The following is a 13,179-nucleotide window of genomic DNA, read 5'->3' on the forward strand; positions in this document are numbered from 1 at the left end:
GTGTTTCTGTCACTGAAGGCACAGATTGCTCTTAGTTAGAAAGATAATCAGCAAACTTTATGAGTGGAATAGGATGTAAAAGTGGGATTGGAGCAATGAAGAAAGCAGAAACTCTCAGGGGAGGAATGCAAAAAAGGCACTGCCAAGTTGAATCCTGGATCTAAAGCCTCCCCTAAGGAAAGTGCTTCATCTGCAATCATCAGTACTGAATAGGCTTGCTTTAAAGGCACATTTCAGGTTCTGAGGGGAACTTATTCATTAGATGCTTTTGTAGTCAGACAATCATCCAGAGAGAAGGAACTTCACCTACAGTTACATCTCTGCTAGTAAATGAAACAGGTTCAGGAAACACTTGGCACAGAAACTGAACTGTTGAATTGTTAGAAAACCCATGTTTTGGACTGGACAAACTCCCTCCAGCCCAGTTCTCAAGGATGTTCTGGAAACTGGCATCAGTTTGTGCATATTCTCAACTGGAATTCTTCATGGGAATATGCTGGTTTGGGAGTTGAGAGAGTCCAGAGGCACAAATCAAGATAATGCTCAGACATTTCTTCTTTATACCAAGGAGTTGTTCTACAAAAATTTAATTACATGTGCTTGCATTCATATGGTTTACAGGGCTGGTTCTAAGTGATAAAGGAGAAAAAGACCATCATCTCTTAGTTCTAGAATTGGTACAATAAGGGGACATAACCTCTTGAAGTCAAATCCTCAAGTAGTGGCCAAGTTTTGCTCAAATGTGGGAGAAGTCCTGATATTTCACAAAGTCAGCCTAGTAGATGATTGACATAGAAATAATGGTGAAAGGACGTTTTAAAGCCTTTATTTTAAAACCTATATTTAATCTTTCTTCAATTTTAAAGCCTATATTTTATCTTTCTTCAATTTTAAAGACCAGAACTTAAATGAAGTAGTCAGAATTGTTTGTGCTATTTGTTATTCTGTGTCACAGCACTGACAATCTCAATGACAAAATGGATATCCAATGGTTATGAGATCTTGTTGTGAGTAAAATGAGACAAAGTTAAGGTTACTTCAGTGAAGATTATGGAGTATGTGACAACTGTTTGGTTACTGAAACGTAGGATTCTTTGTCTAGCCTTAGGTTGTACATGAAATAAAACCTACATTAGCAGGTAGAAATCAAATGTTCTTGTGTTATCTAGGTTGTTTTTTTTTTTTGCATAGTACCACAAAAGTTTTGGATGAACCACAGATGCGGGAAAAGTGTTTTCTTCTTAAAGGCTCTGGGACTTTGTAGTGAAGAAGATTTCAAGATTGAGACAACCTGAACCTTTGTATCACAGATTTTTTTTTTTTTTACTGTGGAATTTGTGGAGGTTTTTTTATGTTTGCATGCAGAGGTGAATTACTGTATGTGTAAAAGGATCTATAAAACCATGTTGTAAATAGTTTAAGTTAATATATAAAATAAATCCAACTTAATTCTCCATAAATGTACTTTGTGTAATCCTGTGAAGTATTATAAAGTGGATATAATGTGTTACCCTCTCAAAACAGTCTAGAAATTGTCTCAGTGTGTCTATATAGAGTAACAGATGGAACACTATCAAGTCACCTTATTATAAATGTAACAGTAGTGTGAAGCTCATACCTGCTATGTAATGTCAGTTATTAGCTAATTATGAACATTTGTGGGAGCTGGAGTTGCCATCCATGGTCAGGTGTTTTGTATTTCTGGTTATTCAGTTGGACACTCAACAGAATCCACAAGGAGCACAAAAGAAGAAAGCAGCTGTAGGCTCAGTGTCACTTTCAAAGCAGCCATACAGGGCTACTAGTTTTATTATTTTCACATGATTCCTGAACTTGGTTATTTAATAGAGCCATGCTCACTGTGGAAATTTGCTTGCACTGGGGACTGCAGTGGTGGATATAGTTTAGCTCCCCCAGCTCAGGTAGCGCTGTTCTGCCCCAGTCCTCCCCTGCCACCACGTGAATGTGATTAAGGCAGTGCCGCAGGCTCCAGTACTCAGCTGCTTAAAATTGGAGGAGATTGTGCTGCCAATGAAAGGGTCCCTCACTGAATAACTGCCCTGTGGTTCTGCTGGGAAAAGGTGATGGGTGGGGGTGAATAGTCCTGCAGTTCCAGTGTTTGTGTGTGCCAGGTTTGCTGTGGAGGTTGAGATCTAAGTGGGGAAGGAGATGTGTTTTCTGCAGCTTGAGAAGTGAGAGGAGAACCTCAGCTGCCTTCAGATGAAGTGCCTCGTGATGACACTTGTAAGTAAAATTTTAGTGTCTGGATTTACTTTTCAGGAGTGAGGTTGGCGTTTGAAAGCTTAATTCTTACTGAAAAGTTAGTTGGACATTAGCTCTGAAATGATTAAAAAAAACCCAAACCAACATCTGAGAGTTTGCTAGTCAGCACTCATTTAGCAGCAATTCTCTATAACAGACATCATGCATATTTGTGTGTACAATGGTGGTAGCAGTAATACTGGGTTTCCAACCAGGAAAATAAAGTGCCATTGATAAAATTTAAAATGTTAACCCTAATTCAAGATGTTTAAGCTGTCTTTGCTACATACTGTTAAAAATTCCTGGAATTTGAATTTTCCTAAGAACTGTTTTTAACTCTCTGAAACATGTTGTGGAGTTGGTGCAAATGCCTATTAATAGCCTTGTTTTGAGATGTGGAAGCTGGAGATCTTCTGTGAGATGGGTATTTTTACTATTAAGTTATTTTTGTGTTTTTGCTCTACTTCTAACTATGATGTTAACACTATCTGCCAGAGTAGCTTTATTTCTATCCTGAATAGATATTGGCTGTGCAGTACACAATAAACTGCTAAATTATGTATTTACAAAAGAGTATATTTTCCTTGGGTTTTTTTTTTTGCATTTTAATACATTAAAATGAATTTATCAATGGCCTCCTCTGTGTTCAGGTATATTCAGGTAACAGTTTTCCATTCTTTGGACAGCATGTGATCATGGCAATTAATAATAAATAAATTATACTAATAATTTTTAAAATCACTATAGCAGTCTTGGGTGGCATGTCACAAGGAAAGCAAAACAGAAGCTTAACATGTAGTGGAAACTATTTTGTAATTCAGTTTGATAGGTATCTGCAGGTGAGTATAGAAACTGAAAGGAAAGAACAGTCCATAGTTAATGACTGATGAATGCACCTTTTCTGTGGACTTGACTGATAGGGCCTCATTCTGAAATCAAGAGGAAATTGAGTTTTATTTAAACTACTTTTTTTGTTTGGAGCTTTTTGTTTATTTCGGGTCAAGGGTTTACTTGAATCTGATCACCACTTTTTTTAGTTCTGTACATTTCAGTGTAAAATCAAGTTAGGGAAGCACAGAGGAATAGGGGGGGCCAGGTTCAATGACTACAGCTGAAATGCATTTTCCTTGGTTTTTAAAGCACACTCCTGCAGTTGCTTGCTAGGAATTATGCAGCAGGGACCAAGCTTCTATTTCTAGTTTTAAAGAAATTAAGCACTAAAGAACACCCATCTGCACCAAAACATGAAAGGGAGCTGGCTGCTGCTAAAGTCTTAGTACCACAGGTGAGGAGAAAGAAATGGGAAGGGATGAAGGGATGCACAGGAATTGAAGAGAGTGAGTAACATTCTACATTATGTTATTTTGAACTATTTATGCTTAGAATAAGTAAATAGGATCGTTGTAATAAGCATGTTTTGTACTCTTCTGCTTCCAAGATCAGTATAGTGTAGATAAAGGAAGAGACTTGAAAATCTGTATTTCATATTTACTTTACTTGGTTAGGGCCTTAATGTGGGCTAATTGAAATTTAAAAAAAAAAAAAACCAAACAAACCACTATTAATTTCAGTGGGGTTTCCGCAGCTCCTGACGTGAAAGCAGAAAGAACTGTGAATATACTGCATTTTTAAGGTAGAAAACAAATAAACTGAAGTCTGCTAGCCAAAAATCTATTTGAAGATAGAAACTGTTGACAAGTGCAAACATTAGACACTGCATCACATGGCACTTTATATTATAAATAGTGGTTTAAGTTTTACAACAGACTGCTTTCCTCTAACAGTTGGTTGAAAGATATATCTAGTAGTTAATGGGAACTTCTTACAATAAATAAAAAAGAAAAAAGTGGTAGTTTACTTATATGATCTGGCTTTTTTTGTGCTTAATGGCACCCACCTGCATCATGGCACTGAGGGCAACACAGATGGTCCTGTGATTAGACTGAAATGAGAACTTTCATCAGCTGCAAAGAATTCAGCCTTAAGGACACAATTGTTATTATCCTACCCTTTGGATTTGGATTCCAGCATGGTCTTGAACATAAGGAATGAATATTATTGAAGGGTTTGGATTATGTGACCCTGAGGTTCTTTGCATGGATGTTGTTTCTACTAATACAATAAGTAGATTAGCTGTAAAATTCTGATTACTTTTCCCCTCCTTCTCTTAAACTGCACATTTTCCTAACAAGTCTTTTTGAGTACAATTTGGCAAAACACTTTTTTCACACAAAGATCTCCAATGGTCTTATTCATGGTGGGTATATTCTGTTCTTTGGCACAGAATACAGTGCTGCCATTCCCCTGCAGAGGGTCTGCAGCTCTGGGATGGGCTGTGATGAGCTCTGCTATAAAGTTCATTCAATGACAGCAAGCTCAATTCATTGCAGTGTTGTTGCAGCCTTATGGCAGCTGTCTGTCTTCCCACAGTGATTATTCCTTGGAAAGAAGATTCTTAGGCCACTGGTCCTCTGTCAGGACACTTCTGGCTTTTGCTGGCTATCACAAGGCCCTTAGTCTTTGCCAGTGAATGAGTCACAAAAAAGATAAGGCAGAACCTGATGTTCCTTGTCTTTTCATATAGACAGGAATGGTGTGACATGTTGTTTAAAAAACTGTCAGCAGCTGACACCTCTTAGAACAAAAGTCCTGTCATCATTAACAGTACTGAGACAGAATTGGATTTAGCAATATTGAGGTCTAGAAGAGGTTCTTATTTCACACTGAATCCAAATTAAGGGCTAAGCTGAAAATGGACACTTCTTGTGCTCTGAAGCATTCAGTGTAGTGACCCACATTTTATAGTGCTTATCCGTTTTCTTACAGATGCAGACTTGCTAACTCTTGAGGACTACTTTGCTTTTCAGATCAAGTGAAATTATTTGTATACAAAACCACGTCCCTTCTTGTCAATTTCTTCAGGAACAGATTTTCTCTGTCCCTATTTTTCATGGTTTTGAAACGACTTGAACAGAAATGTCTTCAAATAAGTCTGCATTTTAATCATGGTTATTCCATTGCTTTGAACTCAGAAAAAGTATTTGCCCTCTATTGCAATTATAGCTAAAGTAGGTGGGTGCTGTAAGATTGTGTCCCTTTCTTAGGGAAATTCAAACCTGCTATGCTCCTGCTGGGAATGACATTCTATCATCTCCAAATAAATTCCTATGACAGCCTATTATTTCGGCTGGCTTTGGATAATTGAGGTACTGCAATAAAGTGTTACACTAATTTTTAATACAATTGGTTGAAATCAATTTGATTTGATATATTTTTAAACAGTAATTCCATAAAAGCTGTTGTTCTCAATGCTGTTTAATAGTGGCATTTATAGATGCCTATGTGGGCAAGACAGAAATAAAATAGAGATTATATTAAAGCAACTACAAATCCGAAATTGTTCTTAAAATCATTGTTATGGCAATGAGATCAGGAGGAGACTGATAAAATGTTTGTGAAATTTTGTGTAGGGTAAGGTATGAAGGCGCATTGATGCCAAAGACCAAAGGTGATCACTTATTGTATGCAAATCGATTAAACTAAAAAGAATTGAGAAGAGGGAAAAATAGAAAAGGAACAAACCCTCTGTTCTTAGGATGCTGGTGATGTTTAGAGAAGTTTCTTTCACTCCTGTTAATAAAAAGCAATAAAATCTCAGGAATAATTTTTAACACAGTTTGCAGTTTTCTTATGGAAGAAGCTTTCAGGCTTTGTGTAGCAGCTAAACCTGTGGTTTTTTTCTCCTCTGCATACTGTTTTTTGAAAAATAAACACAAATAAATATGGATGTCATCTTAATTTCTTTGACACTTAAGCCCAAACATAGATTCAGATTTCTGTGTTTATTCTGTAAATACACGCATGTAGCAATGGCTTTTTAGACATCATGCTCTGAAGCACCTGCCTTTGAACATTTCTGGCCTTCGGTGAACAGGGGCGAGAAAGCAATTTATCCTCTGCAGTTTTACGCAGACCTAGGTGTATTTTTAGGCTGTTTCCCAATGAGTAAGACGCTCGCAGCCGCTGGCTGGGTGGGGACTGGAACCCGCGGGCTGGCGATGAATGGCCAGGGCCAGCCGCTCGCAGGGATCACGGGCTGCGGTGCGTGTGCTGCTGCTGCTGCTGCTGCTGCCCCCGGCGGCTCCGCGCCGCGCCGCTGGAGCCCCGGCTCCTCGGGAATGCTGGGAATGTTGAGTCAGGGACTCGCAGCCCAGACAGCCGGGCTCGCAGCTGACTGAGGGAGACTCGCTGAGGGACGGAACGACGAGGGACAGGGGCACACGAGCCTCCCCCGGCCGCAGCAGGTTCCTCCTCGGCAGCCCCTGGCAGGCATTGCGCGGCTCCGGCTCGCCCTGCCGCCTCCCTCCGCCGCGCAAATGGGATGCCAGCTAAACGTGATGTTGTAAAATCCATGTGAGGACGGAAGGCAGATGCAATGATTTGAAAGGTGAGAAGCTCGAACAAGAATATGGCTGGGATGCATGGCTGTAAATTTACTGTGATTAAGGAAATGCTGGTATTGCTTTTCACAACTGTCTGGTAGCTGAATCTGGAGATGAATTTGCAGAATAGGCTTTTTTTATTGCCTTGGAAATACATTGTAATAAATGGGACCAAGTGCACATCTTATTCTGGTAACAGAGTGCCTCTCCCTACAGAATCGTCAACCAGAAACCTCTCTTGCAATTTCTATTAAAAGCAGCCATAGGACTCTATTTTTTAATATGCTTTTAAATTTTTTCTTTTTTTTGGTGCCTAGTGTTTAAAAATATTGTTGTTGGTAAAGTTTTCTGGAATAGAATTGATGGGTTTTGGAAATTCCTAGCTTTATACTTAAATAATGGATAATGTTTGGTGTTTTAAAAACCGTGTCAGGAAAAAAGGTGAAAGATTTCTGTTCCCTTCTAGTTGCTGGCAAATGGAAACAGACGCTAACAGGGTATTATTTTTCAGTTATATAATTAATGAATACTTACTGGGGTCCCTCATTTATGATGCTGGGGTTTATTTATTTTTTTTTTTTTTTAATAAAAGATCATTTTAGGCTGGATAAGTGATGAATGTGATGAAGTCCACGCCTATGTTCCCCAAGGATACAATAGATATTTTCCTGGGAGCACTACAGTAGTAATTTGATGGAGAAGGATTTTTTTTTTTTTTTATTAGTGTGTGATTGATTTCTAGGCGGCTACCTGCTAAGCCTTGTGATGGATGGATGGATGGGAATCTATTCCCTTAGCGGCGAATTGCTCTTCCCGTGGTGATGGACACGCGGGCCGACCAGTGGCATTGGCAGACACGAGCTCGTTGCACACGAGCGCGGCCAATAAGTGCAGCCAAGGGGAGGGCGAATCCTACTTGCAAGGGTTAGTTTTCTGGTCGGCTTTCTAAATCAGTGCTTTCACTTAGCTGTTGTCGTTCGGGATTTGTTTTTATTCCCATCCCTGGCCCTTCAGCCCCACGTGCGTGTTCAGGGCGGCCGCCTCGAACGCGGCCCCTTCCCGGCAGCCGCGCCGGGCGCAGGCCCCGCTCCGACTCCCCCTCCTCGGAGGGCGGGGAAGGGAGGGAGGTTCCTCTCCATCAAGTCGCCTCGCCCCTGGCACTTGGTTTCCCCGTCGCCAAGCCGAGGACGGAGCGGATCCCCAGTGTCAGCCCCGCCGCCCTGCCCTGAGGGGAGATGCTGGGGATGCGCTGCCGCCCTCCTCCGTTTCTCCCTCCCCCGGGAATGGCAGAGCTCCACAGCCTGGATGGGGGCGCGGGCAGAGCCCTCCTGCGGCCCTTCCCCAGCCCGGTGCGGGGGGAACATCGGGCACTGCCCTCCCAGCCTCCTGCTCGGCAGCGGGGCTGAGGCAGCAAGGCCGCCTGGCTCCGCGCAGCGGCCGTGTCAGGGCTGCCTGTCCCCACCGGGACCTCAAACCAGTCTCTGTGCCGGGAGATTTCCTCGGACTGTCCCCGTGGAAGGGCGGGGGATGGCGAACGCTCCCACAGCTCAGGTGAAGCAACCACCAGCCATAAAACCCCTCAGCCGCAGTCCCCTCACGGTCCCTGTGCTGGAGCAGTGCATTCCCCCTTAGCTCCTTTCCCCCAGCAGAAGGAGGAAAAGGGGGCCCCCCCTGCTCTTTTTTTTTTTTTTTAAGGGTCTGTTTCTGCCCACAGAGTGTATAATGGTATGTCCAGGTCCCTTAAGAAATATGTTTCTGTGGGAAAAGATTTCTTAGTTTCTTGATGGAAGAAACTTGCAGTCTGAGCCTTGGCTTCGTGGGTGACTGTGTTAAGGGCTGTGTGTGGAAGTGCCTCCACATCTCCTCAGTGCCTTAAAGGAAGCATTTTTACTGCTGTTATTTTTGTTTTAAAGCTCTGTGTAAAATGGCTTTCAAAAGCATCAAGGTGAGTTAGCATTTTCACTTTTCCTAGAGGAATCTGGGAGGAAGGAGAGGCTTTTTGTCCAGTGAGTGAAGGGAACATAATTTCTTCCATAGGCTCGTTGAGATAAGGGCAGTCCCTGGGGTTTATGGCTGTCCAGCTCAGGTTGAAATTACATCTCTGTACTACGGAGAAACCCCACGCTGTGTTTATGAGCACACCCAGGGTGGGGTAGATCTTCAAATTAAGAATTGAGAAATTTCTTGGTTAGTGTTTGGGTGCCTTATTATACTCATTATCCTCGCTCTTGAGGTTTGCCAGCACTTGGACAAGACCCATCTCGCGGCCTCTTATCCTGTGGGTGCTTCTTCAACTCCTCCTAATCTACTGCAAGTCAACTTGTGGTGGATGGTAGTGTGAGATCCAGCATCCATGCCAGTCCCTCCTGCTGTTCCTTGCCTGCTCTGAAGGCTGAAGAAAGCTGTGGGCCTTATCCTTAGCAGCCAAATACCAAAAGAACACATACAACCATTTTGGAACGCCAAATATATGTGATACTTAGAGAATTATTTATTCAGCATGTGTTTTTGTGTAAGCATGCTCAAGGTGATATTTTTCCTTTTGCTTTAGAAAGATGATTGTTACTGACCTTTGAAGGATGACTAAGAAAAAAGAGTGGGTTGTTCACCCCTCAAAGAGGATGAGGCAACCAGCCTGTGTATCGCTTCCAAAGACCACATATGTTTCCCCACCTGTATCTCTTAGGGTGTTTATTATATTTTTATCCACTATGATGCATTTGTTTTCATCTGTTTAATTTAGTTTTTAATGCCTGGAAGATATATATATGGAGAATCTTAGATCCACCTAGGAAATGTTACTCCGATACTGGATTTGTAAAAAAAATTATGTGATCCTTTTTATCTGTGATATTTTATTTGTTTGGTTTAGGATTGTGTTAAAATATTTTTGTGATTTAAGTCTTAGTTTTTGAGTGATCTCATATCTATTTAGGAATGATGAGCTTGCCTCAATTTACTTATATTTTGCAACACTAAGACTAGCTTACATTTTCTGTTAAGTGCTGGCAAAAGGGTAGGAGCTATTTGAAAGTAAAATGGCTTTGTAAGTTCTTTTTCAGGGTCATAGTTGAAACTAAATTCTGAAAATGAACTGTGTAGTGCTGCTTTTTCTGAGTGACACTTTGACACTAAGAAAATACAAAGGCATATCAGCATAAACATCAGTTAAATGTTCTGGAGTATTTTGGTTTTATTCCATTTTTAAAGATGTAAAGTAGTTTATAGAAAGAAACCATCTCTTACAGTCTTTCTGAAATGAAGTGAAATTGACTGATGTTGGTTTGTTACTGCTTGGATGTAAGATGCAAACAAATCCCCACCATGTTTCCTTGGAAAGCAGCAGTTGACTCCTTGTGGAGGCCCAAGGACTTTTCTAAGCATGGATATCCAATGTTTGTATGTCCAAATGTGGGTGTCTGATGCATTAGCATTGTGGAATTTAAATTTTGTTGTTGCTTTCTTGGCAGTTGATTTCAGGGATTTTTATGATTAATTTAGTGATGGTGGCTTTCAGATTCCCAGCTTAGGAGTATCTTAAGTAGCCAGGATTTGTTTCGGGGTAATGGCAACAACTAGGAACCACATCTCCTTTCAGGGACAGTCTGTCAGGTGCTGAGCTCTGCCAAAGGAGAGAGGAGGAGCAGAGATATTTTAGCACTTCTCTGGATAAGGCTCCATTACTGTTACAGCATTTCTGTTTACTTGGAAAAAGTAAATAAAGTAAAAACTTGGAATTCCTTTATAATATTAGAAATTTAGACTTCTCAATGGGCAGGTGATGTGTTGTCCCTATACTTTAAAATGAGAATAATGAGGGAGATGTGCAGAGCTAGAATTTCTGTGCTTTTAGGAAAGCAGACAAATGTGTCGAAGAGTTTGAGGTGTACGTCAGTTTCAAGTCGTGATTGGATGTGTGGGAGTCTCTAACATTTTGGATGTTTAGCAAAGCCACAGCATTTCTGTGAATTTTAAGATGACGTTTTTGAAAGGTGATATTTGCTTTCCTGATTATCTTAAAAACTAATTCTAAGACAGTCTTGCAGACTGGCATTCGCTGGAAATGTTTCAGGCTAGTTCTTTAATGATCAATGTACTTTTTATTTGGTTAGAATACACCACTTGCAGCAAATACTGTTTGGTGGGTTTTTTTTTTTAAATACTTCCCACTGTTTGTCCTGCTCATTATCCTATTGCTCTAACTGAAGTCACAGTGCAGATGTAGAATCTAGCAGCTAAATTCTACAAAAATGGAAAACTGGGACATTTTCCAAGTGATTTAATGCTAAACTCTCATTGTGTGAGAAATTACATGGGACATTGAATGGCATGAAAGGATTGATGGAAGTGGTGTGTGAATATATAAATATATATTATATAGGTTTGTGTGGGAATGATGTGCTGTAGTTTCAGGAAGTGCTGTGGAGTTGGGGTGGGAAGGCACTGGAGAAAGCATTGTCTGTAGTGATTGCTTAATTGGATATAATGTGCAATTTATTTTGAAGGCAGTGAAAGCAATGTAACAAATCTCTGCCATTTCTGAACTTTGCACAGAGCATTGGTAATGTGTGGGGCAGTTTCCCTCCAAATGAACAACTCACATCACCTGGGATGCTGACTAATGGGACATAATCTTCTCCATGCATTGAGAGGTTTACAGAGCACATCTTGGTCACTTCATTCCAATGCCTCATGGAGATTTAGTATGTCTGTACTTGTGGTTACACTGTTTGGCATGTTTGGATTGTTTCATTGCAGGACTTGGAGGCCACAGTACTTGAATTCTCAGGAACTGATTTTTCTTTGTCAAATATGAGTTGAGGCCTGTTGGAAATTTTACTGCTGTCCCTTCAGTTTTCAGTGTTATCTAAACACTTTTCATGGTTGGTAAAATTAATTTACTGGTAATCTGCTCAGATATATATTTCATTATCTCTTGGCACATGCAGTGTCTGAATTATTTAATTTCTAAAACAGCACAGGTCTGTGTTATTTCTATGATGGTGAGGCTTTTACTTAAACAGCTTTCTGCAGTGCATTCTTTTCCTCAAAATATATTGCTGAAATGCATTTCTTACCACTTATGTTCTTTGAGCAATTCAGATTAGTGGACAAATATGACCTGGTAAATAAAGCACAGTTCCTTTTGTTTACCTGTGTGCAATAACAGTGGAAGAAATGGGTACTCTCAGGGGCTCCTCTGGAAGACGGTTTGCTGTGTACAGCAAGTTTATTTTTGATGGCCGAGTCTTGGCAGTCATGATGTACCTCAGCTTTCATTTATAGACCTCGTTTGAAATCTGCTCGAGCCATTTGTTTTTCCTTAAGGAAACAGTTACAGTAACATCTGTCATCAACTTCAAATGTTAAGTCAGATGCCTGTGAGGACTTAGAAATGTCACTTGTGAACTGGTGTGATTGTGCTTAGCTGAGTGTGAGCCCAAAGGGGGCAGATTGGGCCGTGCTGTGAAATTATGAGCCAGCCACCAAGTGCTCGGGGAGCTCTCCCACTCTTTTGGTGAATAAATAAATAAATAAATAAAAAGGCAATTCCTGAAGTGCAAGGTCTTCTAGTGGTTCCAGGATGCTGATTCTATGATGAATTGAAAGCTAATCTGCTAAATCACTTGCATTGCTTGCAGAGCCTGTGAGTTCCTTGGACAGCTTTGATCTGATGTGGCTGAAGCACAGCCAGTTTTCCTTTGGCATGGTACTGGAACGTGCATGCTCTTATATCTGGGCAAAGACAGCAGAGGAGGGATATTCTACAGGTTTTTACACTGTGGTGGTTTCAAAGCAAGCTGAATGCACAAATATGCTTCTTGTTTTGCAGTTTGAGTAAGCATACTGCTATTCCAGAAGCAAATAAATGTAAACTGCAGAATGGATATTTAGGCTTGCTAAATATCCCAGTATTTAAGTATTCTAAGAAACTGCTGGAGGCTGCATAGGTAGTCTTAACAGCTGATCCTGTGACCATTTTGTTGCCTTTTTACAGAGAATGGAAGCTTTGTAGCAAAAAAGGAAAAATATAGCTTTGTCTTGCAAATGTGTAAGCCTGTGTTTAGTAACATGCATGGGAGTAGCCTTATTGAATTAAATTGAAAGTACTCCATTGTGTGGGAGTGTCTCTGTTGGTTTCTAAACCATTAGGAGTTATAAATGCATCTTAAAATTAAAAGTATGACATAATTGTAAATGACAGACTATTTTTAAGCATACTTATTGTGGAAATAGACAAATTTACAGGTCGAACTATAAACTCGGTCAATTTCCTGTGACACTATTTTCAGTTCTTAGGTTATTTTACTAAGAGGAATGTAGTCTTTATTACACATTTAATATATATATTACCAGCTGAGCAGCCTTTGGTTTCAAAGAATTTGTATAAATATTGATGGCATAGAAATGACAGAACAAGTCTGGTCTTTCAGACTTTTCCTGGTCAACTTCTAGGTTTTATTAAATCAGGCTT

The 13,179-nt window shown here is 40.4% G+C and overlaps 1 protein-coding gene across 2 annotated transcripts in view; it reads left to right on the forward strand.

Moving 5' to 3' along the window:
* Nucleotides 1-2,039: 2,039 nt before the first annotated feature.
* The window catches only part of ERC2 (ELKS/RAB6-interacting/CAST family member 2), a 406,178-nt gene continuing 395,038 nt past the window's right edge, over nt 2,040-13,179 (forward strand). Inside the window, exon 1 of one of the 2 annotated variants that reach the window (XM_064723899.1) lies at nt 2,040-2,244. The gene's annotated coding sequence lies outside the window, so the exon portion shown is untranslated. The remainder of the gene's footprint in view (nt 2,245-13,179) is intronic. The other variant, XM_064723900.1, reaches the window with a different exon arrangement.

This window comes from Zonotrichia leucophrys, chromosome 12 (assembly GCF_028769735.1).
Source record: "Zonotrichia leucophrys gambelii isolate GWCS_2022_RI chromosome 12, RI_Zleu_2.0, whole genome shotgun sequence".
Classification (NCBI taxonomy): domain Eukaryota; kingdom Metazoa; phylum Chordata; class Aves; order Passeriformes; family Passerellidae; genus Zonotrichia; species Zonotrichia leucophrys.